This window comes from Callithrix jacchus, chromosome X (assembly GCF_049354715.1).
Source record: "Callithrix jacchus isolate 240 chromosome X, calJac240_pri, whole genome shotgun sequence".
Lineage (NCBI taxonomy): Eukaryota > Metazoa > Chordata > Mammalia > Primates > Cebidae > Callithrix > Callithrix jacchus.
In genome coordinates this window covers 71,591,147-71,616,950 of record NC_133524.1, presented here as the reverse complement: position 1 = coordinate 71,616,950, position 25,804 = coordinate 71,591,147, and the positions used below count along the sequence as shown (strand labels likewise).

General features: G+C 36.8%; 1 non-coding gene and 4 pseudogenes across 5 annotated transcripts in view; 3 read left to right on the top strand and 2 right to left on the bottom strand.

Moving 5' to 3' along the window:
• The window catches only part of LOC100403415 (ATP-dependent RNA helicase DDX18 pseudogene), a 365,505-nt pseudogene that overhangs the window by 292,674 nt on the left and 47,027 nt on the right, over positions 1-25,804 (top strand). Inside the window, exon 5 of the transcript XR_013531807.1 lies at positions 1-25,804. This exon is cut by the window's left edge and continues 30,554 nt beyond it; it is cut by the window's right edge and continues 47,027 nt beyond it. The product of XR_013531807.1 is annotated as an ATP-dependent RNA helicase DDX18 pseudogene (transcript).
• Positions 1-25,804, top strand: part of LOC144581236 (biogenesis of lysosome-related organelles complex 1 subunit 5 pseudogene) — a 340,887-nt pseudogene that overhangs the window by 292,674 nt on the left and 22,409 nt on the right. Inside the window, exon 6 of the transcript XR_013531812.1 lies at positions 1-25,804. This exon is cut by the window's left edge and continues 30,554 nt beyond it; it is cut by the window's right edge and continues 22,409 nt beyond it. The product of XR_013531812.1 is annotated as a biogenesis of lysosome-related organelles complex 1 subunit 5 pseudogene (transcript).
• The window catches only part of LOC100409123 (spindlin interactor and repressor of chromatin-binding protein-like), a 339,975-nt pseudogene that overhangs the window by 291,762 nt on the left and 22,409 nt on the right, over positions 1-25,804 (top strand). The window contains exon 8 of the transcript XR_008478946.2: positions 1-25,804. This exon is cut by the window's left edge and continues 2,775 nt beyond it; it is cut by the window's right edge and continues 22,409 nt beyond it. The product of XR_008478946.2 is annotated as a spindlin interactor and repressor of chromatin-binding protein-like (transcript).
• LOC144576549 (proteasome subunit beta type-5 pseudogene) overlaps positions 5,148-25,804 on the bottom strand; it is a 165,800-nt pseudogene continuing 145,143 nt past the window's right edge. Inside the window, exon 3 of the transcript XR_013531811.1 lies at positions 5,148-25,804. This exon is cut by the window's right edge and continues 58,282 nt beyond it. The product of XR_013531811.1 is annotated as a proteasome subunit beta type-5 pseudogene (transcript).
• LOC118150753 (U6 spliceosomal RNA) lies at positions 11,294-11,395 on the bottom strand. The gene has a single exon (XR_004738901.1). It is a non-coding gene; the product is annotated as a U6 spliceosomal RNA (small nuclear RNA).

Sequence of the window (25,804 nt, the reverse complement as noted above, 5' to 3'; positions counted from 1 at the left end):
TATGGCTAAACCGGAAGGTACAGTGATGGCTGCTGCTTCAGAGGGTGCAAGCCCCATGCCTTGGTGGCTCCCACATGGCATCAGACCTGCAGGTGCACAGAAGTCAAGAATTGAAGTTGGGAATCTTCACCTAGAGTTCAGAGGATGTATGAAAATGCCTAGATGTCCAGGTAGAAGTTTGCTGTCAGGGCAGAGTCCTCATGAAGTACCTCTGCTAAGGTAGAGTGCAGAAAGGAAATGTGAGGATAAAACCCCCTCACAGAATCCCCACTGGGGCACTGCCTAGTGGAGGTGTGAGAAGAGGGCCACCATCCTCCAGATCCCAGAATGGTAGATCCTAGAACAGTTTGCACTGTGCACCTGGAAAAGATGCAGGCACTCAACACCAGCCCATGGGAGCAGCTGCAGGGGCTGAACCCAGCAAAGCTACAAAGGCAAAGCTGCCCAAGGTCTTGGGGGCTCACCCTTTGCATCAGTGTGCCCTGGATGTGAGACATGGAGTAAAAAAAATTATTTTGGAGCATGAAGATTTAATGACTGCCCTACCAAGATTTCAGACTTGCATGGGGCCTGTGGCCCCTTTGTTTTAGCAAATTTCTCCCATTTGGAATGAAACATTTACCCAATGCCTGTACCCCCATAGTATCTTGGAAGTAACTAACTTGCTTTTGATTTTATAAGCTCAGAGGCAGAAGGAACTTGCCTTGTCTTAAATGAGACTTTGGACTTGGACTTTCATGTTAATACTGAAATGAATTAAGACTTTGGAGGACTATTGGAAAGGCATGGTTGGTTTTAAAATGTGAAAAGAGCATGAGATTTGGGAGGGGCCAGGGGAAAATGATATGGTTTGTTTCTCTGTCCCCACCCAAATCTGTAATCTTCATTTGTTGAGGGAGGGATTTGGTAAAGGGTGGTTAGATCATGAGGGTGGTTTCCTCCATGCTGTTCCCTTGATAGTGAGTGGGTTCTCATAAGATTTGATGATGGTTTTATAAGTGGTTGGCATTCCTCTTCCCTCTTTTCTGCCATCATGCAAGACACGACTGTTTCCCCTTTCACCATGATAGTGAGTTTCCTGAGGCCTGCCTAGATATGCTGAACTGTGAGATGACTAAACCTCTTTCCTTTATAAATTACCCAATCTAGGTCATTTCTTTTTAGCAGTGTGGAAATGGACTATGGAAACGGACTAATACACAAGGTAATACTAGTCTTATAGAAACTATTTGGGGGGAACTGGTCGGGATGAGTGGTGGAGGGACAGAGACCTCTGTGGGTTGTGAGGCCACCCCGGGCTGAGGCAGCAACAAGAGGGACTCCCTGGGAACCGCGGGCTCTGTGCACCTCATTATCAAGGATCTTGGAGAAATTCATTCAAGGCTTTTGGATCACAGACCAGTTATTCAAGGAGAAACTCGTTATTTTGTAAAAGAATTTGAAGAGAAACATGGTCTTTGAGAAATGCCTGTTCTTGAAAATTTGAAGAATATAATCCATGAAACAAATGAACATACTCTTCCCAGATGTAGGGACAAAATGTGGGACAATCTCAGCCAAGTTCTCCAGAGATATTCATAGTGACCACTTAATAGCTAGTGAGAAACAGCACATGCTCCAGTGGGATGACTGGGATGACTTCATGAAGGAGCAGCCCAACAAACGGGCCGAAGTGGATGAAGAGCACAGAAAAGCCATGGAGAGGCTTAAAGAACAATACGCTGAGATGGAGAAGAACCTAGCAAAATTTTCAACCTTCTAAGAACTTGAACCACAACAACCACAAACTAATGAGATGTTCACCTCTCTCCTGAAAAACATCCCCATCAAACCACTTAGCCTCTGCTTCAAGCTTAGCAATACATTCAATGGTACTTACACCAGAAGAAAGAAGCTTCTACTGTCATCCTGATTGGATGTTTAAAGAAGAGTGCCACATATTTCCAGCTTTAAGTACCTATATATGATTATTTGGAAGAGGAATAGGAAGGAAAATAGAACAAATATACTCTTGGTTAGTCAGAATTGATCATCTTTTCCATTGATTAGCTCAGAGAACTGTAGGTGTAGACTTCTTAGGAAGATCATGTAATCCATTTTTATACAGGGTGAACAATAGTTTATTATTGTGGCTTAATGGGCAGGTATAGAAGCTGCCTGTCATAGCCTCCTTGGCTGTTGGAAGAATGTATAAAGTGTTATTGCATGAGTAAAGTAGAAAAAAAACTCAGCTGTCCTTGGAGCAGAGATCACATTTCAGAGAGGTGAGAGTGAAAACATTATCTCTACTGCGGCAAAGGTGTCCATGTTGTTGTTTGAACTGCCTCTTGGGAAGGGTTGCAGATTTTACAGTGCAGCATAATGCCATGTACTTCCATGGATGAGAAGACATACATGTTAAGTTTTGCTGCCTTCCAGCACAAAACTATTTTCAGCTTTTAAAGCATGCTTAGAAGGAAAAGTTTACCAAAAATATAATGACATTTAGTTTTTCCAAGAACTATAATCTTGCCCATAGTATTTACATCATTTTCGTGTCTCTTTTGCTATGGGTAAGCTTTATAAGATAAATAAAATCTATACATGTTTCGACTGTTTAATGAGTAATCAACAGAATCTGCCAGGGAGTCCCTCTGGAACCATATAAAGTTCCTGGCTTTGAAGGAACCAGAAGTGTTTGCCCACATGGCAAATGATCCATGTTAAATATAAGCCCTTTTTAGTGTTAAATGTCTATTTTCATAAGCATGTATATGATGATGAAATGTGTACCAATTCTGTCATCACCATGATCTTTAAAAATCTGCATTTAACAATCAAATTGAAGCCAGGTGCAGTGGCTCATGCCTGTAATCCCAGCACTTTGGGAGGCTGAGGCAGGCGGATCATTTGAGGTCAGGAGTTCAAGACCAGCCTAGCCAACATGGTGAATCCCTGTCTCTACTAATAATACAAAAATTAGCCGGGCATGGTGATGCACGCCTGTGATCCCAGCTACTCAGGAGGCTCAGGCATGAGAATCACTTGAACCCGGGAGGCGGAGATTGCAATGAGCCGAGATTGTGCCACTGCATTCCAGCCTGGGCAACAGAGCAAGACTCCATTAAAAAAAATATATACTTGAAGAACTAAGTTGATTTTTTTTTGTTTGCCATAAACCAAGCAAAAGTAAAATGCAATAATTTCAAGAGGTTTATGGTAAACAAATTTGAGGTATGAATAAATCTTCCACATATTTTTTTATTGCTCTTTAGTAAAGAAAGGCAGAAAAAAGAAAATACCCAGCTCTCTTGTGTTATCTCCGTGTGGCAACTCCATAAAATTGACAATGCTTGCCTGTGTTGAATTTATGGCTTAATGTCAAAGTTTCATTCTTGGCTGCATGTTGAAAACCTGATTAAAGTTAATAGAGGAGAGAAAAAAACAAGAAACCATTTGGGAAGTATTTTGTCATCTTGCATTTTCTGGAAAGGGGCATGTAAAATTACTCGTAACTCCTTTTGAAATGGAACACTATATATCCATAAAAACGGATGAGTTCATGTCCTTTGCAGAGAATGGATGAAGCTGGAAACCATCATTCTCAGCAAACTAACACAAGAACAGAAAACCAAATACCACATGTTCTCACTCATAAGTGGGAGTTGAACAATGAGAACACATCACACACCACGGCCTGTCAGTGGGGGTGAGGGGCACAGGGGAAGGATAGCATTAGGAGAAATACCTAATGTTTATAGATGATGGCACATGTATACCTATGTAACAAACCTGCACATTCTGCACACGTACTTAAAAGTATAATTTTAAAAAGCATAAAAAAAGAAATGCTAGGTAGAATTCTCCAGTGAAGACCTTTGTACATGGATATTTCAGATGGTCTTATAATTTTTGCATCAAACATCAATTATGTTTTAGAATCTCATAAGAAGTAGAAAATTCCATTATATTTACCACTACATGTATTCTTTCCAATGTTACTTTCTTTCTTAAGTTCCAAACCCTTTTCTTTTACCATTTCAATTTGTTCAGAGTACTTCTTTTAGCCTTTCTTTAAAAATATGTAAACTAGTGACAAATTCTTAGTTTTACTACAGCTGAGCAAGGTTTTTATTTCAGCATAATTCATGAAGGATATTTTTTCTGGATATAGGATTCACCATTGGCAGTTCTTTTCTACTAGTACTTGAAGAATAGTTTACCACTTTCTTCTGTCCTCTGTGGTTTCAGGTGAGAAATATACTGTTATTGGAATTTAGGTTATCATATAAGTAATGTACCATCTTTCTCTTAGTTTGTTTGTTTTTTTAAATTTGTCTTTAGGTTATCAGAAGTTTAATTATGTCTTGGTTGAGATTTATTTAGGTTCTCCTATTGAGATTCACTGAGCTTCTTTATCTGTAGGTTTATATATTTTACTTTAGCCATTATATCTTCTATTTATTTTTAGTCTCACTCTCTCTTCTTTCTTTCTAGGACCCTGATAAAACACTTTAGCTGTTTTGTTATTATTTCACATGTTCCTGAGACAGTTTACATTTAAGTCTATTTTCTCTCTGTCAATCTATCCTCAAGTTTACTAATTCTGTCCTGTGACATATAGATTCTACTAATAGAATTGCCATCCAGCAATCTGTTATTTCAGTTATTGTATTTTCAGTTGTATACTTTTCATTTTTAGTAGCTTCTACTTTTTCACTGAGATTTTTTATTTTTTCATTTGTTTCTAGAAAATTTATAATTGGTTGTTTAAGCACTGTTATAACTACTTTAAAACTCTTTTTGGGGACTGGGTGTGGTGGCTCACATCTGTAATCCCAGCACTTTGGGAGGCCGAGGCGGGCAGATCACGGTCAAGAGATTGAGACCATCATGGCCAATATGGTGAAACCCTGTCTCTACTAAAAATACAAAAATTAGCAGGACATGGAGGCACATGCCTGTAGTCCCAGCTACTCGGGAGGCTGAGGCAGGAGAATCACTTGAACCTGGGAGGCGGAAGTTGCAGTAAGCCGAGATTGCACCAATGCACTCCAGCCTGGCAACAGAGTGAGACTCCATCTAAACAAACAAAAATAAAACACTCTTGGATAACTCAATCATGATTCATCTATGTATTGTTATCTGTTGTTTATCTTTTCTCATTCTTTTTGTGAGTTTCCTGGTTCTTGGTATAACAAATACATTTTTACTGTATGCAGGACATTCTGTATATATTATGGGACTCTGCATCATAACAATCTTTTTTAGCAGTTGTTCCTTGGTAAAGGTGTATCAGCTGGGCTGGGTGGGTGTGTTTATTCAGCTTTCCTGCTAGCTCTGCCAACATCAACCTGGTAAGTTTCTGTAGCACTGATTCACACTATCATTGCAGTTCAAATCCCACCTCTACCTTGCTGATATCTTCTGGTAAAAGTGAGGCAAAAACTAACATCACCTTTTAAATTCCAAGTAAATGTGTGATATCTGCTCCATAGTGGGCTCTGCTGCCCCAAGGAAGAGCAAAAGAGGAGAGCCAACTCACAATGCTTTGTTGTGAGCTGCAGGTAGGGGTGGAAGCAAAGCTCTTTGCTGTGTCCCACTTACAGGAAGGCAGGGACAGGTGCCAAACATAATGACAACTAACCCCATTTCTCACCACCTTGTTCTACCTCCTTGATGCTGGGTGGGATTGGAAGCTCAGCTTCCCACTGGGTACCCTTGACACTGGGTGGTAGGGTGAAGACTAGTGGTGACTAGTCTTGACTGGAACCACCTTGCTCAGTTGCTTCCGGGTGCTGGTGGAGGTTCAGCTATCAGCTGAGCTCTGTTGATATTACCCTGGCTTGGGAATTGGAGCACTTCTTGTTTTCACCAGGGTCAGCTCTCTACTTGACCTTGCACTTTCCAGTGGGAAAATAATACTACTGCCATCTGCTTCCGCAGGGTGGGGGCTAAGGGTAAACATGAAGTAGAAGATCAACTCATGGATTTGCCCCACTGAGACCTTGGGGAGAAGGATTTGCAGTATTTTCTTGGTGTTTGACTAGGGTTAAACAAGGCAAGTCAAACCAAGGTAGCTATTGCAAGAATGGTTTTCTGTTTTGAGGCTGTCCTCTTCCTGTCTTTGGCAAGGGGGAATAGACTTTTCTTGGAATTTTTTGGCATGTACCTATTGGCAGTTCTGAGTTGAAGATTCTGACAGTGTTCTGATCAGTATATATGGGATGCAATAAAAAAAAAAAAGGAACTCACCATCATGCTGTTACTTAAGTTCTGAGGTCCTTAAGCTTTCTGCCTTTTTTTTTTCACTTCTCGGAGTCTTCTGTGCTTGTTTGTTGTGTTATGTTGAGAACTTTTAGTTGTAAAAGAAAGCATGCAGGAGAAATAAGACTACTGCATGTTGGAGGAAATGTTAAGTACACTTCACACATCTTTAAGTTATGAAAATTAAAAGTATGATTATTGACACTTTAACATCAATAGATATGTTAGAAAGTAAAGACAAGGACATAGTCTAGAAAGTAAAACAAAAAGAATGGGAAGAAAAAGGAGTTAGGAGTTGCAGAGAGAGAGACTACATTCAAGAGATCAGAAATTAGAGCGTCATGAATTTTCAATGGCAACATTGGAGGATAAAAGAAAATGAACAATCTTTTAAATTTTAAAAAATAATATATAATAGTTGTACATAGTAATGGGGAACATGTAATATTTTGATACATGCATACAACGCATGATAATCAAATCAAAGTAATTGGGATAACCATCACTTTAAACATGTATCATTGCTTTGCGTTGGGAATATTCCTAATCTATTCTTCTAGCATTTTGTAATATAAAACAAATCATTGTTAACTGTAGTTAGTTATCCTATGGTATTATCAAACTGTAGAACTAAATCTATCTAATTATATTTTTGAACTCATTAATCAATCTTTCTCCATATCACCCTCCCCCATACCCTTTGCATACTCATAATCACCATTCTACTCTCTACCTCCATGAGGCTTTTTTTTTTAGCTCCCCATGAAAACATATGATATTTGTCTTTCTGTCCCTGGTTTATTTCACTTAATATAATGACTTCTAGATCCATCCATATTACTGCAAATTGCAGGATTTTATTTTTATGGCTGAATAATATTCCTTTGTGTATGTATACATTTTCTTTATTCAATCGTCTGTTGATGGATACTTGTGTTGATTCTTTATCTTGACTATTATAAATACTACTGTAATAAATAAGGGAGTACAAGTATTTCTTTGTACTCCTTTTGCACTGATTTTCTTTTGTTTGGATATGTACCCAGCAGCAGGATTGCTGGGTCAGATTGTATTGTCTTTTAACTTTTTGGAAAAAAATCTGCATACTATTTTCCATAGTACTGTACTAATTAATTTACACTCACTAAAACAGTGTACATGCATACCTATTTCTCTGCATCCTTACTGATATCTGTTATTTTTTGTCTATTTGATAACAGCCACTTTAGCTGAGGTGATGATGTCATCATGTTTTACATTTCCATTTTGCTGAATATTAGTAATGTTAAACATTTTCTCATATACCAGTTGGCCATTTGTATGTCTTTTAAGAAATGTCTTTTGCCCATTTTTCAATCAGTTTTTTTGTTGTTGTTGTTGTTGATGTTGTTTTTGACATTGGGTTGCTTGTGTTTCATATATACTCATTATTAAACCCTTGTCAAATAAATAGTTAGCAAATATTTTCTCCCAATTTCTAGGATATCCTGCCATTGTGTTGATTATTTTCTATGCTGCGCAGAAGGTTAGTAGCTTGATGTAATTCCATTTGTCTATTTTTGCTTTTGTTGACAGTGATTTTTGAGGTCTTATCCAAAAGTCTTACCCCAGACTAATATCCCGAAGTGTTTCTCCAAAACTTTCTTCTAATAATTTCATAATGTCAGGTGTTATCTTTAGGCCTTTAATTTACTTAGATTTTATTTTTGTATATAGTGAGAGATAGGCATCTAGTTGCATTTGCATATGGTTATATAGTTTCCCCAGCACATTTTATTGAAGACACTGTCTATCCCCACTAGATATTCTCAGCACCTTTATCAAAAATAAGTTGTAAATATGTGGATTTATTTCTCAGTTCTCTATTCTATTCCACTGATCTATGTACCTGCTTATATGACAGGACTATGCTATTTTGGTTACTAGGGCTTTGTAGAACATTTTGTAGTGCGATGCCTCCACATTAGTTTATTTTGCTCAGGATCACTTTGGCTATTTGGGTCTTTTTGTGTTAGATATTTTAGGATTGTTTATTCTATTTCTGTGAAGAATGTCATTGGTATTTTAATAGGATTGAATCTATAGGTTGCATTGGATAATGTTGACATTTTAACATCATTAATTCTCAATCCATGGCTATAGAATATCTTTCCCTTTTTGTACCATCTTCTATTTCTTTTATCGATGTTATATAGTTTTCCTTATAGTGATTCTTCAGTTTTCTAGCTAAATTTATTTCTAAGTCTTTTTTTTTTAAACTATTGTAAATGGGATTGCTTTCTTGATTTATTTTCAGACTGTACACTGCTGGAATATAGATAAAGTCCACTGATTTTTGTATGCTGATTTGGTCTCCTGAAACTTTATCGAATTCATTTATCAGTTCTAACAGTTTTTTTGGGTGGAGTCTTTAGGTTTCTCTAAATATAACATCATGTCATCTGTGAATAAGAATAATTTAAGTACTTTCTTTTCCATTTGAATACCCTTTATTTCTTTCTCTTGCCTAATGACTCTGGCTAAAACTTCCAGTACTGTGTTGAATAAAATTGGTGTAAATGCACATTCTTATTTTGTTCATATCTTAGAGAAAAAGCTTTTAATGTTTCCCCATTCAATATTATCTTAACTATGGATTTGTTATATATGGCCTTCATTTTTCTGAGGTATGTTCCTTCTCAAACTCCTGGGCTCAAGTGATCCATCTGTCTCAGCCTCCCAAAGTGCTGGAACTACAGGTGTGAGCCACTGTGCCTGGCCAAGGTATGTTCTTCTTATACAGAGTTTATTTAGAGGGTTTTTGTTTGTTTGTTTTTTCATGATGAGATACTGACTTCCAATTGTTTTTAGCATCTATTGAAATAATCATGTGGTTTTTGTCATTGGTTCTGTTAATGTAATATATCACATTTATCGAATGATGTATGGCCAACTATCCTTGAACCCCTGGGTTAAATCCAGTTTGAATATGGTAAATGATCTTGTTAATGTGTTGAATTTGGTTTGTAGTGTTTGGCTGATAATTTTTGCCTCTATAATCATCATGGATATTGGCATGTAGTTTTCTTTCTTTGATGTGTCCCTCTCTGGTGTTGGTATCAGAATAATGCTAGCTTCATGAAATAATTTTGGAAGCATTCTGCTCTCTTCTAATTTCAAAATAGTTTGTGTATAAATGCTATTAGTTCTTCTTTAAATGTGGTAGAATCCAGCAGTGAAGCTATCAGGTCCTGGGCTTTTCTTTGATGAGCCTTTTGTTAGTGCTTCAATCTCATTCCTCATCATTGGCATTTTCAGTATTTTAAAATTTCTTTGTCCAATCTTGGTGCACTGCATGTGTCCAGAAATTTATCCCTTTTTTTTAGGTTTTCCAATTTATTGGCATATAGCTGTTCATAATTAGCCCCTAATGATATTTTGTATTAATATTTTTGTGGCCAGGTGTGGTGGCTCATGCCTGTAATCCCAGCACTTTGGGAGGCCAAGGCAGGCAGATAACCTTAGGCCAGGAGTTTGAGACCAGCCTGGCCAACATGGCAAAACCCAGTCTCCACAAAAAATAAAAAAATAAAAATAAAAAAAAGTTATCTGGGCGTCTCCACCAAAAATAAAAAAAATAAAAAAGTTACAGGTGACACCCACCTGTAATCCCAGCTACTTGCGAGGCTGAGGCGAGAGAATTGCTTGACTCCAAGAGGCAGAGGTTGCAGTGAGCTGAGAATGCACCACTGCACTCCAGCCTGGGCAACAGAGAGAAACTCTGTCTTAAAATAAATAAATAATGAAAATTAAAAAAATAAATAAATAAAAATCTGACCTATAAAACTCAGAACTGTAAAATCTTGTTATCAACTATTAATCCAGAATTACTTTAAAAAATCATTTAAAACAGCTTTATACACTATGCCTCCATAGATGGCTATATAGCAATGTAGATGATCCAAAAAAGACTATTACAAAAAAAAGTAGATTTTTAAAAAATGAAAATATAATACCCAATTTTGTTTCTGCCTTTGTTTTTTTTTTTTTAATACTTTAGGTTCTGGGGTACATGTGCAGATCATCCAGGATTGCTGCATATGTACATACATGGCAAAGTGGTTTGCTGCCTCCATTCCCCTGTCACCTACATCAGGAATTTCTCCCAATGTAATCCCTCCCCATCCTCCCCACTCCCCACTGTCCCTCCCCTAGCCTCCCCAACAGACCCTAGTGTGTGATAACTTCCCTCCCTCTGTCTGTGTGTTCTCATTGTTCAACACTCGCCTATGAGTGAAAACATGTGGTGTTGTTCTGTTCTTGTGTCAGTTTGCTGAGAATGATGGTTTCCAGATTCATCCATGTCCCTACAAAAGACACAAACTCATTCTATTTTATGGCTGCATAGTATTCCGTGGTGTATATGTGCCACATTTTCCTTGTCCAGTCTATCATCAATGGACATTTGGGTTGGTTCCAAGTCTTTGCTATTATAAACAGTGCCACAATGAACATATGTGTGCATGTGTCTTTATAACAGAACAATTTATAATCCTTTGGGTATATACCAAGTAATGGGATTGCTTGGTCAAATGGAATTTCTATTTCTAGATCCTTCAGGAATCACCACACTGTCTTGCACAATGGTTGAACTAATTTACACTCCCACCAACAGTGTAACTGTTTCTATTTCTCCACATACTCTCCAGCATTGGTTGTCTCTAGATTTTTTAATCATCACCAGTCTAACTGGCATGAGATGGCATCTCAATGTGGTTTTGATTTGCATTTCTCTAATGACCAGTGATGATTAGCATGTTTTCATATACTTGTTTTCCTCATATATGTCTTTTTTTGAGAAGTGTCTGTTCATATACTTTGCCCACTTTTGAATGGTTTTGTTGGTTTTTTTCTTGTAAATCTGTTTTAGTTCTTTGTAGATTTTGGGTATTAGCCCTTTGTAAGTGGGTAGATTGCAAAATTTTTTCCCCATTCAGTTGGTTGCTGGTTCACTCTAATGATTGTTTCTTTTGCTGTACAGAAACTCTGGAGTTTAATTAGATCCCATAAAAATATGGAACACTTCATGAATTTGCGTGTCATCCTTGCACAGGGGCCATACTACTCTGTGTCATTCCAAATTTAGTATATGTGCTGCCGAAGTGAGCACAATACCTGATTTCAATAGAAACAAAGGATCCTGAAGTGAAATGAAGGGAATTATTTAAATTAAACATGTTCACAAAAGTTATTCTACATTTACTGTTAAAAAAAAAAAGTCCATACACATGAAGACCATTAAAGATTACAGACAATATTTTTTTTAAATGTATTACAATTTTAGAAATAAAAATGAAGGTATTTAATATTTGCTCATGTCTTCTTATCTTTGTTCCATCTATTTCCCATTTTTAATTAGTTATTTCAAATTTTTATTTTACTTTTGAGACAGAGTCTTGCTCTGTTGTCCAGGCTGGAGTGCAGGGGCACAATCTCAGCTCACTGTAATCTCCACCTCCCAGGTAAAAACAATTCTCTTGCCTCAGCTTTCCAAGTAGATGGGATTACAGCCATGCACCACCACGCCCAGCTAATTTTTGTATTTTTAGTAGAGACAGGGTTTCACCATGTCCGCCAGGCTGCATAATTTTTGTTTTATCTGGATTTATAGCATTCAATTTTTTTGTAATAATTTTCATGGTTGACAAATTTTAGTCCAATATTTAAATGAATTTGAAGTTTAATTCTTGTCCTTTTACAATGTCTTTGTTATTCCTGAGATATTTATTCTGAATCATTATTTGATTCATCCCCTAATTGGATAAATTTATTGTAAAGTAGTTACTTCAAGAAGATCACATGTGTTCTACATTTTGTGAGGTCTTTTATGCTGAGAATGTCTGCATGTTACTGTAATTGGTTCATGTTTGATTTTCATCTCAAGGTAGTACTGATACTGTATAATTTTTCTTGTATCAACTATTGTGGAGAAATCAGATGTCAGCTTTATTTTCTCCTGTCATTTTAATTAATTCAACAACTGTTTTATTGAGTGTTTACCATATGTCAAGCATATTTCTATGCTTTAATAATTCATTGAAAAAACAAAACAAACAGAAAAGTCACTATCATCCTGTTGCTTACCTTATAGGTGACTTGGTTTATCAGTCTGGAAGGCTTGATGTTTATCCTCAAAGTCCAAGAGTTTAAGAACAATACATCTTAATTTATTTGTAAAATAATACACAGGTGTGTGTGTATATATATATATATATATATATATAGTTTAAATTCTATATTTATATATGTATATTTTGTTTAAAAAACCTCTTCTCTAATGACCAGTGATGATGAGATTTTTTTCATGTTTGTTGGCTGCATAAATGTCTTCTTTTGAGAAGCATCTGTTCATTCCTTTGCCCACTTTTTGATGGGTTTTTTTTCTTGTAAATTTGTTTAAGTTCTTTATAGATTCTGGATATTAGCCTTTTGTCAGATGGTTAGATTGCAAAACAATCAGAACACATGGGCACAGGGAAGGGAACATCACACACTGGGGCCTATCTGGGGGTGAGAAGCTAGGAGAGGGATAGCAGGGGGTGGGGGGGTTTGGGGAGGGATAGCATTAGGAGAAATACCTAATGTAGATGATGGGGTGATGTATGCAGCAAACCACCATGGCACATGCATACCTATGTAAAAAATCTGTACATTCTGCACATGTACCCCAGAACTTAAAGTACAATAAAAATAAGTAAATAAATATAATTTTTTAAATGTCTTAAATATGGGCTTCAGTATGGCTGACTAGAGACATCTGATATTTGTCTCTTCCACAAAACAAAGTAGCCTATTTGGCTGGATTTTTCTGGGAGCTGCAAAAGTCTCGTTAGGGGAAAAGGTAAGTGAGTGATCCCCAGCAGTCTACACTCTCACCATGAACTCCTACATCCTAGCCACAGGAAAAATCCTAGATCCTCATGGGTCCTGAGACTGAAATAGGAAGCTTCCTGGAGACTGTGAAAAGGCATTGCTTCAGAGAGGAATCTCATGCTGAGTCCCATATACCTCATGATCCTCAAGTAGCTATGGCAAAGCACCAAAATGAAAGCCCAGCCTCCATTAGACTGTATCTTGCCCAGGGGCCCAACATCCCCTGAATCCTTACATCTCCGGATCTTTATTGACATTCTGACTACAGCCACCACTGCAGCTGCCTGCTGCACCTAGAGCTAAAGTACAAGCCATTGGTAAACACCCTGCTGCCCACAGCAGGAAACCTATTATGCATATTCAAGTGCCCTAAGGACAAACTCCTCTGCCCACAGCAGGCTGCTGCATCAGGTGCTGAAACATAAGCAAATTATGTGCTTCCCAGCTGCCTACAAACAGCTGTGCTATTGAAAGAAATTCCACCCTTCTCAGCAGCAGGGATGACTTGCAGCTGCTGCTGCTACCATCAGAACATTTTGCCTTATGTCTATGGTAGGCCCCTCCCGACCACAGCAATTAGTTGCATACACCACCAAGGTGCCTGAATATAAATGTGCTTGGCCAGGCTACTCCCTCCCGCAACTCAGTGCCAGAGCATGTCATCCTGTGAACCACTTAGCCAAGTCCACCACTTGCAGATTACAACCACAGTGGATACCCACCTCCATGAGCCTCCTGTATACCTGGCAAGTGGAATGCCCAGCTGTCACAGCCACCATCTACACCAGCATGGACCACCTGGGCTATACTTGCTGTCAATGGGCCTGAGAACCAACCTACCACCTAGTCTACCACTGCTACCAGCACCTGGGCATCCTAGCAAGCCACCTGGATGCCCAGGAATCAGCCCACTTGGACCTGCTAATACTGGGGCCAACATATGCCACTCTGGGGCCCAAGGACAGGCATGCTTAGCCCACCAATGGGGCCTAAGGATGGTCTCAATCAGCAGCCCCATCCCCAGCCAAACTTAACCCCAGCCTCCATGAACAACCACACTCTAAACCTCTAAAAAAATCAAAGACACCACTGATATTTTTTTCATCAAAAGAAATTTAACAGATTTCATTACTTCAGCCACTCAGAATGAAAGCCAAAGTGTCTTAACCAACAAACACAATTGACACCATCTTAAACCCCCCCCCCACAAAACCAACTCAAACAGTTAAAAGAAGTGACTGTTACAACAGATGCACAGATATGAACATTAAAACACAATAAACATTTAAAAAGCAAGAAAGTATGACAGCTACAAAGGAGCACAATAATTCTCCAGCAAAATATTCTAATTAAAAAAAAAAACCTTGGATAAAGAATTCAAAAATAAAATTAAAGAAGCTTAGTGAGAAAAAATAAAAACAATACAAATAAATCATAACAATAATTCAAATGTGAATGAGAAATTTTGCAAAAAGGTAGATAGCATTAAAAAAACAGAAATTCTGGAACTAAAGAATTCATTAAATGAAACAAAAAAGACACTTGAAAAACTACAAAAATATATTAGATGAAGCAAAAGAAAGAATTTCAGAACTTGAAGACAAGTGTTTGAAAATACCATGGACAAACAAAAAATTTCAAAAGTAAATAAAAAGCATGAAAATAGTCTATGTCACATGTAGAAAACCATAAAGTGATTAAATATTTGAATTTTTTGTCCCAGAAGGGTAAAGGAAAACAAAAAGGGTAAAAACCTATTTAAGAAAATAATGGATGAAAACATTGCAAGTCTAGGAAGAGATTTAGACAACCAGAAACAAAAAGTTCAGAGATCCTCAAACAAATACAATGTAAAAAGTTCTTCTCTATAGCACATTATAGTCAAACTTTCAAAGTCAAAACAAACAGAAAACTGCACAACAGTAAGAAAAAAGTATCCAGTCACTTGTAAGGGAACTCCCAGTATATAACTGTAGAATTCTCAGCAGAAACCTTAGAGGCCAGAGCAGAATGGGATATATTCAGTGTTATAAAAAAAAAAAAAAATCCTGTCAGCCAAGTGTACTACACCCAGCAAAGTCATCATTCATAAATGAAGGAGACATGAAATCTTTTTCAGAAAAGCAAAAGCTGAGAGAATTCATCACCACTCGACTGGTCCGACAATAAATGTTTAAGGGATTCCTTTATCTGGAAGCAAAGGACAATATCTACAATCATAGAAATGCACAAAAGTATAAAAACCACCGATAGAGCAAAAACAAAATTAGTGATGAGAAAAATCTCAAATGTTATCACCACAGAAAACCACCAAGCCACACTGAGAAACAAAAAGAAAGAAACTAAGGGTATACAAAACAATATAAAACTAATTAGTAAGATGACAGGAAGAAGCCCTTACATATTAATAACCTTGAATGTAAGTGGACTAAACTTTGTACTTAAAATACATAGAGCAGCTGAATGAGTATTTTTAATGTCCCAAATATGCTGCCTACAAGAAAGTTATATCACCTGTAAAGATCCATGTAGAATAGAAGTATAGAAAAAAAATATATGTTCCATGCAAAAACAAAAACAAAAAAGTGAGCAGAAGTAGCTACACCTATCTAAGATACAGACTTTAAGTCAAAACAGCAAAGAAAGACAAAGAAGATTACAATATAATAATAAAGAGATCAATTCAACAAGAAGATATAATTCTAAACATATATACACCCAAAACAAAAAATGCCAAATATGTAAAGCAAATGTTATTAAAACTAAAGGGAGTAATAAACTCTAATAATAATAGTTTGAGACCTCAACATTCCACTCTCAGCATTAGATACATAATCTAGAAGAAAATTAAGAAAGGTAGCATTGGAGTTAAATTGCACATTAGACCAAATGGACCTCATAGGCATTTACAGAACATTTGAACAAACAGCCACAGAATGGACATTCTTCTCATAAAATAATTGAACATTTTCCAGAATATAACATGTTAGGACACAAGTTTCAGCAAATTTTTAAAAATCAAAACAATATCAATTATAATCTCAGAATACAATGAAAAAAACTAGGAGTCAATAACAAGAGAAACTTGGGAAACCATACAAATATATGAAATTTAACAACAGACTCCAGAATAAGCTGGTCGAGAAAGAATATAAGGAAGAAATTTTTAAAAACATATTGAGGCAAATGAAAATTAGCACATGGTATGCCAAAACCTATAGGATACATCAAAAGCAGTGCTCAGAGGAAAGTTTGTAGCAATAAATGCCTACACCAAAAAGTAGGAAGAATCCAAATAAATAATCTAATGATGCACCCCAAGGAACAAGAAAAACAAAAGCAAATGAAACCCAAAATTAGTGGAAGAAAAGAAATAATAAAGACTAAAGCTGAATTAATTAGAGACAATAAAAAAATCAACTAAGTAAAAACCTGTTTTTGAAAGGATTGATAAACAAAATTGATAAACTACTGGCTGGGCATGGTGGCTCATGCCTGTAATCTCAGCACTTTAGGAGGCCAAGTCAGGTGGATCACCTGAGGTCAGGAGTTAGAGACCAGTCTGTCTGACATGATGAAACCCTGTTTCTACTAAAATATAAAAATTAGCTGAGTATGGTGGCTGGCACCTGTAATCTCAGCTACTCGGGAGGCTGAGGCAGGAGAATCACTTGAACCCAGGAGGAGGTGGTTACAGTGAGCTGAGATTATGCCATTGCACTCCAGCCTGGGCAACAAGAGTGAAACTCCATCTCAGAAAAAAAATAGAAAAAAGAAAGATAAACTACTAACTGGACTAACCAAGAAAAAAGACAACCAAACTGAGCACAGTCAGAAATAATAAAGGAGACATTATAACTGATACCATAGAAATACAAAAGATCATCAGAAAATATTATGAACACCTACACACTAACAAACTGAAAAACCTAGAGGAAATGGACAAATTTCTGGACATATACAGTAGAGTAAGATTCAAATAGGAAGAAATAATAATTTTTTAAAAAATCTGAACAGACCAATAATGAGTAATGAGATTGAGTCAGAAATTTTAAAAATCCCTCAACAAAGGAAAGTCCAGGAATATAGGGCTAAAATGTTGAATCTTACAAAAGAGTTAAAGAACTATCACCAATTCTCTGCAAAGTATTTCCAAAAATTAAAGAGAAGGGAATTCTTCCTGACTGTACAAGGCCAGCATTATCCTGATACCAAAACCAGACATGACAAAAAAGAAAACTATAGGTAAATACCCCTGATGAACACAGACCAAAAAAAATCCTCAACAAAATAGTAGTATATCAATCTGACAGCACATTAAAAAGGTTATACATGGCCAGGTATGGTGGCTCATGCCTGCAATCATAGCACTGTGGGATGGTGAGGCAGGCAGGTTGCCTCAGCTCAGGAGTTTGAGACCAGCCTCGGCAAAATGGCAAAACACATATAAATCAATAAAAATGATAACTCATATCAACAGAATAAAGGACAAAAACAATACAATCACCTTAGTAGATGCAGAAAAAGCATGTGATAAAAATCAGCATCCGTTCATGATAAAAACTTTTAAGAAACTAGGCAAACTACAGCTGATAACATACTAAATGAGGAAAAAGTTAAATCTTTTTCACTAAGAACAAGAACATGACAGGCTTGCCCACTTTGCCACTCATAGTTAATGTAGTATTGGAAGTCCTAGCCAAAGCAATCAGGAAAGAGAAAGAATTAAAAGGTGCTGGTTGCAGTGACACACGCCTGTAATTCCAACACGATGGTAGGCCAAGGCTGGCAAATCACTTAAGCCCAGGAGTTCGAGACCAGCCTGGCTAACATGGTAAAACCCCATCTCTTCTAAAAATACAAAAATTAGCCATGTGGTAGCACACGCCTGTAATACCAGCTACTGGGGGAGCTGAGGCACGAGAATCGCTTGAACCTGAAAGGCAGTGAACTGAGATCACACCCTGTATTCCAGCCTGGGCAACAGAGCAAGACTCTGTCTCAAAAATAAAATAAAATAAAGAATAAAATAAAATGGCATTCAAATAGGAAAAGGAAAGTCAAATTATCTCTTTTGATAGTAACATGACCTTATATCTAAAATGCCTAAATACTCCACCAAAAACTCTAAGATCTTAAGAATAACTTCAGTGAAGCTTTAGGATATAAGATCAAGGCATAAAAATCAGTAGCATTTCTTCACACCAATAATTAACTAGTTGAGAAAGAAGTCAAGAAGGCAATCCTATTTACAAAAGCTACAAAAAAAAAAAAAACCCAAAAACTAGGAAAAAGTATTTACCCAAGCAAAAAGAAGAGGTCTACATGGGAATCGATAAAAGACTTATGAAAGAAAATAAAGAGGACACAAAAAAATGAAGAGAAATCCCACATTTGTGGCTCAGAAGTTAATGTTGCTAAAATGACCATGCTTTTCAAAATAATCTAGAGATTCAATGCAATCCATATAAAAGTACCAATGTCATTTTTCACAGAAATTTATTTTTAAAATTTCTAAAATTCACATTGAAGCAAAAAAGAGCCAGAATAACTAAAGTAATTCTAAGGAAAACAAAACAAAACAAAAACAAATGTGAAGGCATCATACCACATGACTTGAAAATATATTACAAGGCAATAACAACCCAAAGAGCAAAGTATTAGTATAAAGAACACAGAATAAATAAATCCACATATTACAGTTAATTCAGTTTGAAAAAAGGTGCCTAGAACATATATTAGGGAAATGATACAATGTGGTTTGGATAAATGTCCCCACCCAAATCTCATATTGAAATGTAATCCATAATGTTGGAGGAGAGGTCTGGTGAGAGGGGATGGATCATGGGGAAGGATTTCTCATGAATGGCTTACCACCATCCCTCTTGGTACTCCCCTCACAATAGTAAGTTATTATGGGATCTGGTTGTTTAAAAGTGTATAGTACCTCCCTATTTATTCTCTTGTTCCTGCTTTTTCCATGTGATGTGACTGTTCTCCCTTCATCTTCTGCTATAATTGTAAGCTTCCTGAGGCCTCCCCAGAAGCCAAGAGGGTGCTAGTTTTATGCTTCCTGTACAGCCTACAGCACATGAGCCAATTAAAACTCTTCTATTTATAAATTACCCAGTCTTGGGCATTTTTATAGCAAAGTGAGAACAGCCTAATACACATACCCTCTTCAATAAATGATGCTAGAAAACTAGACATGCATATGCAGAAGAATGAAAGTGGACCCTTATCATATAGAAAAATAAACTCAAGATGAATTAAAGACCTCAATATGAGACCCCAAACTATAAAGCTACTTGATAAAAGCATAGAAAAAACACTTTAGGACATTGGTCTAGGCAAAGATTTTAAGAATAAGACTTAAAAGCACTAACACAAACAAAAATAGACAAATTGAGTATATTTAATTAAAAACTTTCTACATCAAAAAAGAAAGAATCAATAGAAAGAATTGAAAAGCTGTTGAATGGGTGAAAATATTTGGAAACTATTTATCTGATAAGAGACTAATATCCAGAATATACAGGGAACTTAATAACTTAACAGTATAAAAACAAATAATCTCATTAAGAAGTGGTTAAAGGGGATGAATAGACATTTCTCAAAAGAAGACATACAAATAGCTATAGGTATATTAGAAAATACTCAACCTCACTAACCTTCAGGAAGATAAAAATCAAAACCACAATGAGATATTATCTTACCCCCCTTGAAATGGCTATTCTTAAAAAGACACACACCAAAAAAACATGTTGGCAAGGATGCAGAGAAAGGGAAATTCTTATACAATGTTGATGACAATGTAAATTAGTACAGCCACTATGAAGAACACAATGGAGATTCTTCAAGAAACAAAAAATGGAACTACTATATGATCCAGCAATATTACTATTAGGTATTTATCCAAAGGTAAGAAAATTAGTATTATCATAGGAATACCCCTATGCCCATGTTTATTGCAGTTCTATTCACTATAGCAAAGACATGGAAGCAACTTCAGTGCTCATCAGTGGACAAATGAATAAAGATTAAGTGGGATGTAGACACAATGTAATACTATTTGACCATGGATTGAACTAGTGGTCATGATGTTAAGTGAAATAAGCCAGGCACAGAAAAAGAAATATCATATCATCTTATTCTTATAAAGGCGCTAAAGAAGTTGACCTCATAGAGATAGAGAGTAGAATTATAGATACCAGAGTCTAAAAAGTCTGTGTGAGTATGAGTGGAATAAAGAGAGACTGGCTATTGGGTACAGAAACACAGTTAGTTAGAAGGAATAAGTTCTAATGTTTGATAGCAGAGTAGGATGACTATAGTTAAAAACAATTTATTGTATATTTCAAAATAGGAGAATGTGAAATGTTACCAAAATATTCAAATAATAAATACTCTAGGTGATGGACACTCCAATACTCATAATTAATCATTACATAGTCTATATAGATGACAAAATATCACATGTACCCCAGGAATACATGTACTTATATACATTTTAAAAAAATTTAAATGTCTTGAATATAGTGTGCTTCTTTGTTATTCAGATTGTTTTTTCTTTGTGGAAAATTTTCTTCTACTGTGTCTCTGAATACGTCTTCTATTCCATCTCTGGACAGCCTACATAAGGGAAACCAATTGTCCTAATGTACAATTCTATTTCTCTTTTATTAGTTTTTCGAATTTTATTAATATCTTTGTTTTTCACCAGCATTTACTTTAATGATCTGAAACTTTACTTGCAGTAATTCCATTTTATGTTGTTTGCATTTTCTTCCCCCATTAAGGCATAACTGACAAATAAAAATTGTACGTATTTATGATGTACAATATATTTTGCTACATGAATACAATGTGAAATGTTCAAATCAAGAAAATTAACATTCATCATGTCACACATTCTTTTTTGTGATTGAAACATTCAAGTACTCTTAGCAATTTTAAATATGAAATACACTATTATTAACTATAATCAATACACTGTGCAATAGATTGCTAGAATTAATTCACCCTAACTGAAACATTGTAAAATGTGACTATCTTCCCATTTCAGTCCTCCACCACATTCCATGACAGTCATCATTCTATTCTGTTTCTAAGTCAGCTTCCTAAGACCACATATAAGTGAGACATCCAGTATTTGTCTTTATTTAACTAGGTTAATTCACTTAGGACAATGTCCTACAGCTTCACCCACAGTATTTCAAATGACTGAATTTCCTTATTTTATCAGACTGAATAGTACTGCATTGTGTGTGTGCATGTATATATGTGTGTATATATGTATATGTGTGTGTTTATATATATATACACATATACAAATATATATATATCACAATTTCTTTATCCATTGATTCAGCAATGAACAATTAATTCCATATAATGGATATTGTGAATAATACTGCAATAAATATGGCAGTGCAGTATCTCATTGACAAAATGCGTTCAGTTCTGTTAGACAAATAACCAGAAGTGGGTTTGCTGGATCATATGGTAGATCTATTTGTAATTTTTTTTTTTTAATTTTTTATTGGATTTTAGGTTTTGGGGTACACGAGCAGAGCATGCAAGACAGTTGCGTAGGTACGCACATGGCAGTGTGCTTTGCTTTGCTTCTCCCCTTCACCCACATTTGGCATTTCTCCCCAGGCTATCCCTCCCCACCTCCCACTCCCACTGGCCCTCCCCTTTTCCCCCCAATAGACCCCAGTGTTTAGTACTCCCCTTTCTGTGTCCATGTGTTCTCATTTTTCATCACCCGCCTATGAGTGAGAATATGCGGTGTTTCATTTTCTGTTCTTGTGTCAGTTTGCTGAGGATGATGTTCTCCAGATTCGTCCATGTCCCTACAAACGACACAAACTCATCGTTTCTGATTGCTGCATAATATTCCATGGTGTATATGTGCCACATTTTTCCAATCCAGTCTATTATCAATGGGCATTTGGGCTGATTCCAGATCTTTGCTATTGTAAACAGTGCTGCAATGAACATTCGTGTACATGTGTCCTTATAGTAGAACGATTTATAGTCCTTTGGATATATACCCAGTAATGGGATTGCTGGGTCAAATGGAATTTCTATTTCTAAGGCCTTGAGGAATCGCCACACTGTCTTCCACAATGGTTGAACTAATTTACACCCCCACCAACAGTGTAGAAGTGTTCCTTTTTCTCCACATCCTCTCCAGCATCTGTTGTCCCCAGATTTTTTAATGATCGCCATTCTAACTGGCGTGAGATGGTATCTCAATGTGGTTTTGATTTGCATCTCTCTGATGACCAGTGACGATGAGCATTTTTTCATATGATTGTTGGCCTCATATATGTCTTCTTTCGTAAAGTGTCTGTTCATATCCTTTCCCACTTTTGAATGGGCTTGCTTGTTTTTTTCCTGTAAATCTTTTTGAGTTCTTTGTAAATTCTGGATATCAGCCCTTTGTCAGATGGGTAAACTGCAAAAATTTTTTCCCATTCTGTTGGTTGCCGATTCACTCTAGTGACTTTTTTTGCTGTGCAGAAGCTGTGGAGTTTCATTAGGTCCCATTTGTCTATTTTGGCTTTTGTTGCCAATGCTTTTGGTGTTTTGTTCATGAAGTCCTTGCCTACTCCTATGTCCTGGATAGTTTTGCCTAGATATCCTTCAAGGGTTTTTATCGTGCCAGGTCTTATGTTTAAGTCTTTAATCCATCTGGAGTTAATTTTAGTGTAAGGTGTCAGGAAGGGGTCCAGTTTCTGCTTTCTGCACATGGCTAGCCAGTTTTCCCAACACCATTTGTTAAACAGGGAATCCTTTCCCCATTGCTGGTTTTTGTCAGGTTTATCAAAGATTGTATAGTTGTAGATATGTTGTGTTGCCTCCGGTGCCTCTGTTTTGTTCCATTGGTCTATATCTCTGTTTTGGTACCAGTCCCATGCTGTTTTGATTACTGTAGCCTTGTAGTATAGTTTGAAATCCGGTAGTGTGATGCCCCCCGCTGTGTTCCTTTTGCTTAGAATTGACTTGGCTATGCGGGCTCTCTTTTGGTTCCATATGAAGTTCATGGTGGTTTTTTCCAGTTCTGTGAAGAAAGTCAATGGTAGCTTGATGGGGATAGGGTTGATTCTGTAAATGACTTTGGGCAGTATAGCCATTTTCACAATATTAATTCTTCCTAACCATGAACATGGAATGTTTCTCCATCTGTTTGTGTCCTCTCTGATTTTGTTGAGCAGTGGTTTGTAGTTCTCCTTGAAGAGGTCCCTTACGTTCCTTGTGAGTTGTATTCCAAGGTATTTTATTCTTTTTGTAGCAATTGCGAATGGCAGTTCGTTCTTGATTTGGCTTTCTTTAAGTCTCTTATTGGTGTAGACGAATGCTTTTGATTTTTGCACATTGATTTTATATCCCGAGACTTTGCTGAAGCTGCTTATCAGTTTCAGGAGTTTTTGGGCTGAGGCGATGGGGTCTTCTAGGTATACTATCATGTCGTCTGCAAATAGAGACAACTTGGCTTCCACCTTTCCTATTTGAATACCCTTTATTTCTTTTTCTTGCCTCATTGCTCTGGGTAAAACTTCCAGTACTATATTGAATAGGAGTGGTGAAAGAGGGCATCCTTGTCTAGTGCCAGATTTCAAAGGGAATGCTTCCAGTTTTTGCCCATTCAGTATGATATTGGCTGTTGGTTTGTCATAAATAGCTTTTATTACTTTGAGATACGTTCCATCGATACCGAGTTTATTGAGGGTTTTTAGCATAAAGGGCTGTTGAATTTTGTCAAATGCCTTCTCTGCGTCAATTGAGATAATCATGTGGTTTTTGTTTTTGGTTCTGTTTATGTGGTGAATTACGTTGATAGACTTGCGTATGTTGAACCAGCCTTGCATCCCGGGATGAATCCTACTTGATCATGATGAATCAGTTTTTTGATTTGCTGTTGCTATCGGCTTGCCAATATTTTATTGAAGATTTTTGCATCTATGTTCATCATGGATATTGGCCTGAAGTTTTCTTTTCTTGTTGGGTCTCTGCCGGGTTTTGGTATCAGAATGATGTTGGTCTCGTAAAATGATTTGGGAAGGCTTCCCCCTTTTTGGATTGTTTGAAATAGTTTTAGAAGGAATGGTACCAGCTCCTCTTTGTGTGTCTGGTAGAATTCGGCTGTGAATCCGTCTGGACCTGGGCTTTTTTTGAGTGGTAGGCTCTTAATTGCTGCCTCAACTTCTGACCTGGTTATTGGTCTATTCATAGTTTCAGCTTCCTCCTGGTTTAGGCTTGGGAGGACACAGGAGTCCAGGAATTTATCCATTTCTTCCAGGTTTACTAGTTTATGTGCATAGAGTTGTTTATAATATTCTCTGATGATGGTTTGAATTTCTGTGGAGTCTGTGGTGATTTCCCCTTTATCATTTTTTATTGCATCTATTTGGTTGTTCTCTCTTTTCTTTTTAATCAATCTGGCTAGTGGTCTATTTTGTTGATCTTTTCAGAAAACCAGCTCTTGGATTTATTGATTTTTTGAAGGGTTTTTCGTGTCTCAATCTCCTTCAGTTCAGCTCTGATCTTAGTTATTTCTTGTCTTCTGCTGGGTTTTGAGTTTTTTTGATCTTGCTCCTCTAGCTCTTTCAATTTTGACGATACGGTGTCAATTTTGGATCTCTCCATTCTCCTCATATGGGCACTTATTGCTATATACTTTCCTCTAGAGACTGCTTTAAATGTGTCCCAGAGGTTCTGGCACGTTGTGTCTTTGTTCTCATTGGTTTCGAAGAACTTCTTTATTTCTGTCTTCATTTCATTGTTTACCCAGTCAACATTCAAGAGCCAGTTGTTCAGTTTCCATGAAGCTGTGCGATTCTGGGTTGGTTTCTGTATTCTGAGTTCTAACTTGATTGCACTACGGTCTGAAAGGCTGTTTGTTATGATTTCAGTTGTTTTGCATTTGTTACGCAGTGCTTTACTTCCAATTATGTGGTCAATTTTAGAGTAGGTGTGATGTGGTGCTGAGAGGAATGTGTATTCTGTGGATTTGGGGTGGAGAGTTCTGTAAATGTCTATCAGGTTTGCTTGCTCCAGGTCTGAGTTCAAGCCCTGGATATCCTTGTTGATTTTCTGTCTGGTTGATCTGTCTAATATTGACAGTGGAGTGTTAAAGTCTCCCACTATTATTGTGTGAGAGTCTAAGTCTCTTTGTAAGTCATTAAGAACTTGCCTTATGTATCTGGGTGCTCCTGCATTTGGTCCATATATGTTCAGGATCGTTAGCTCTTCTTGTTTTATCGATCCTTTTACCATTATGTAATGGTCTTCTTTGTCTCTTTTGATCTTTGTTGCTTTAAAGTCTGTTTTATCAGAGATGAGAATTGCAACTCCTGCTTTTTTTTGCTCTCCATTTGCTTGGTAAATCTTCCTCCATCCCTTTATTTTGAGCCTTTGTGTATCCTTGCATGTGAGATGGGTTTCCTGGATACAGCACACTGATGGGTTTTGGATTTTTATCCAATTTGCCAGTCTGTGTCTTTTGATTGGTGCGTTTAGTCCATTTACATTTAGGGTTAATATTGTTATGTGTGAATTTGATACTGCCATTTTGATGCTAAGTGGCTGTTTTGCCTGTTAGTTGTTGTAGATTCTTCATTATGTTGATGCTCTT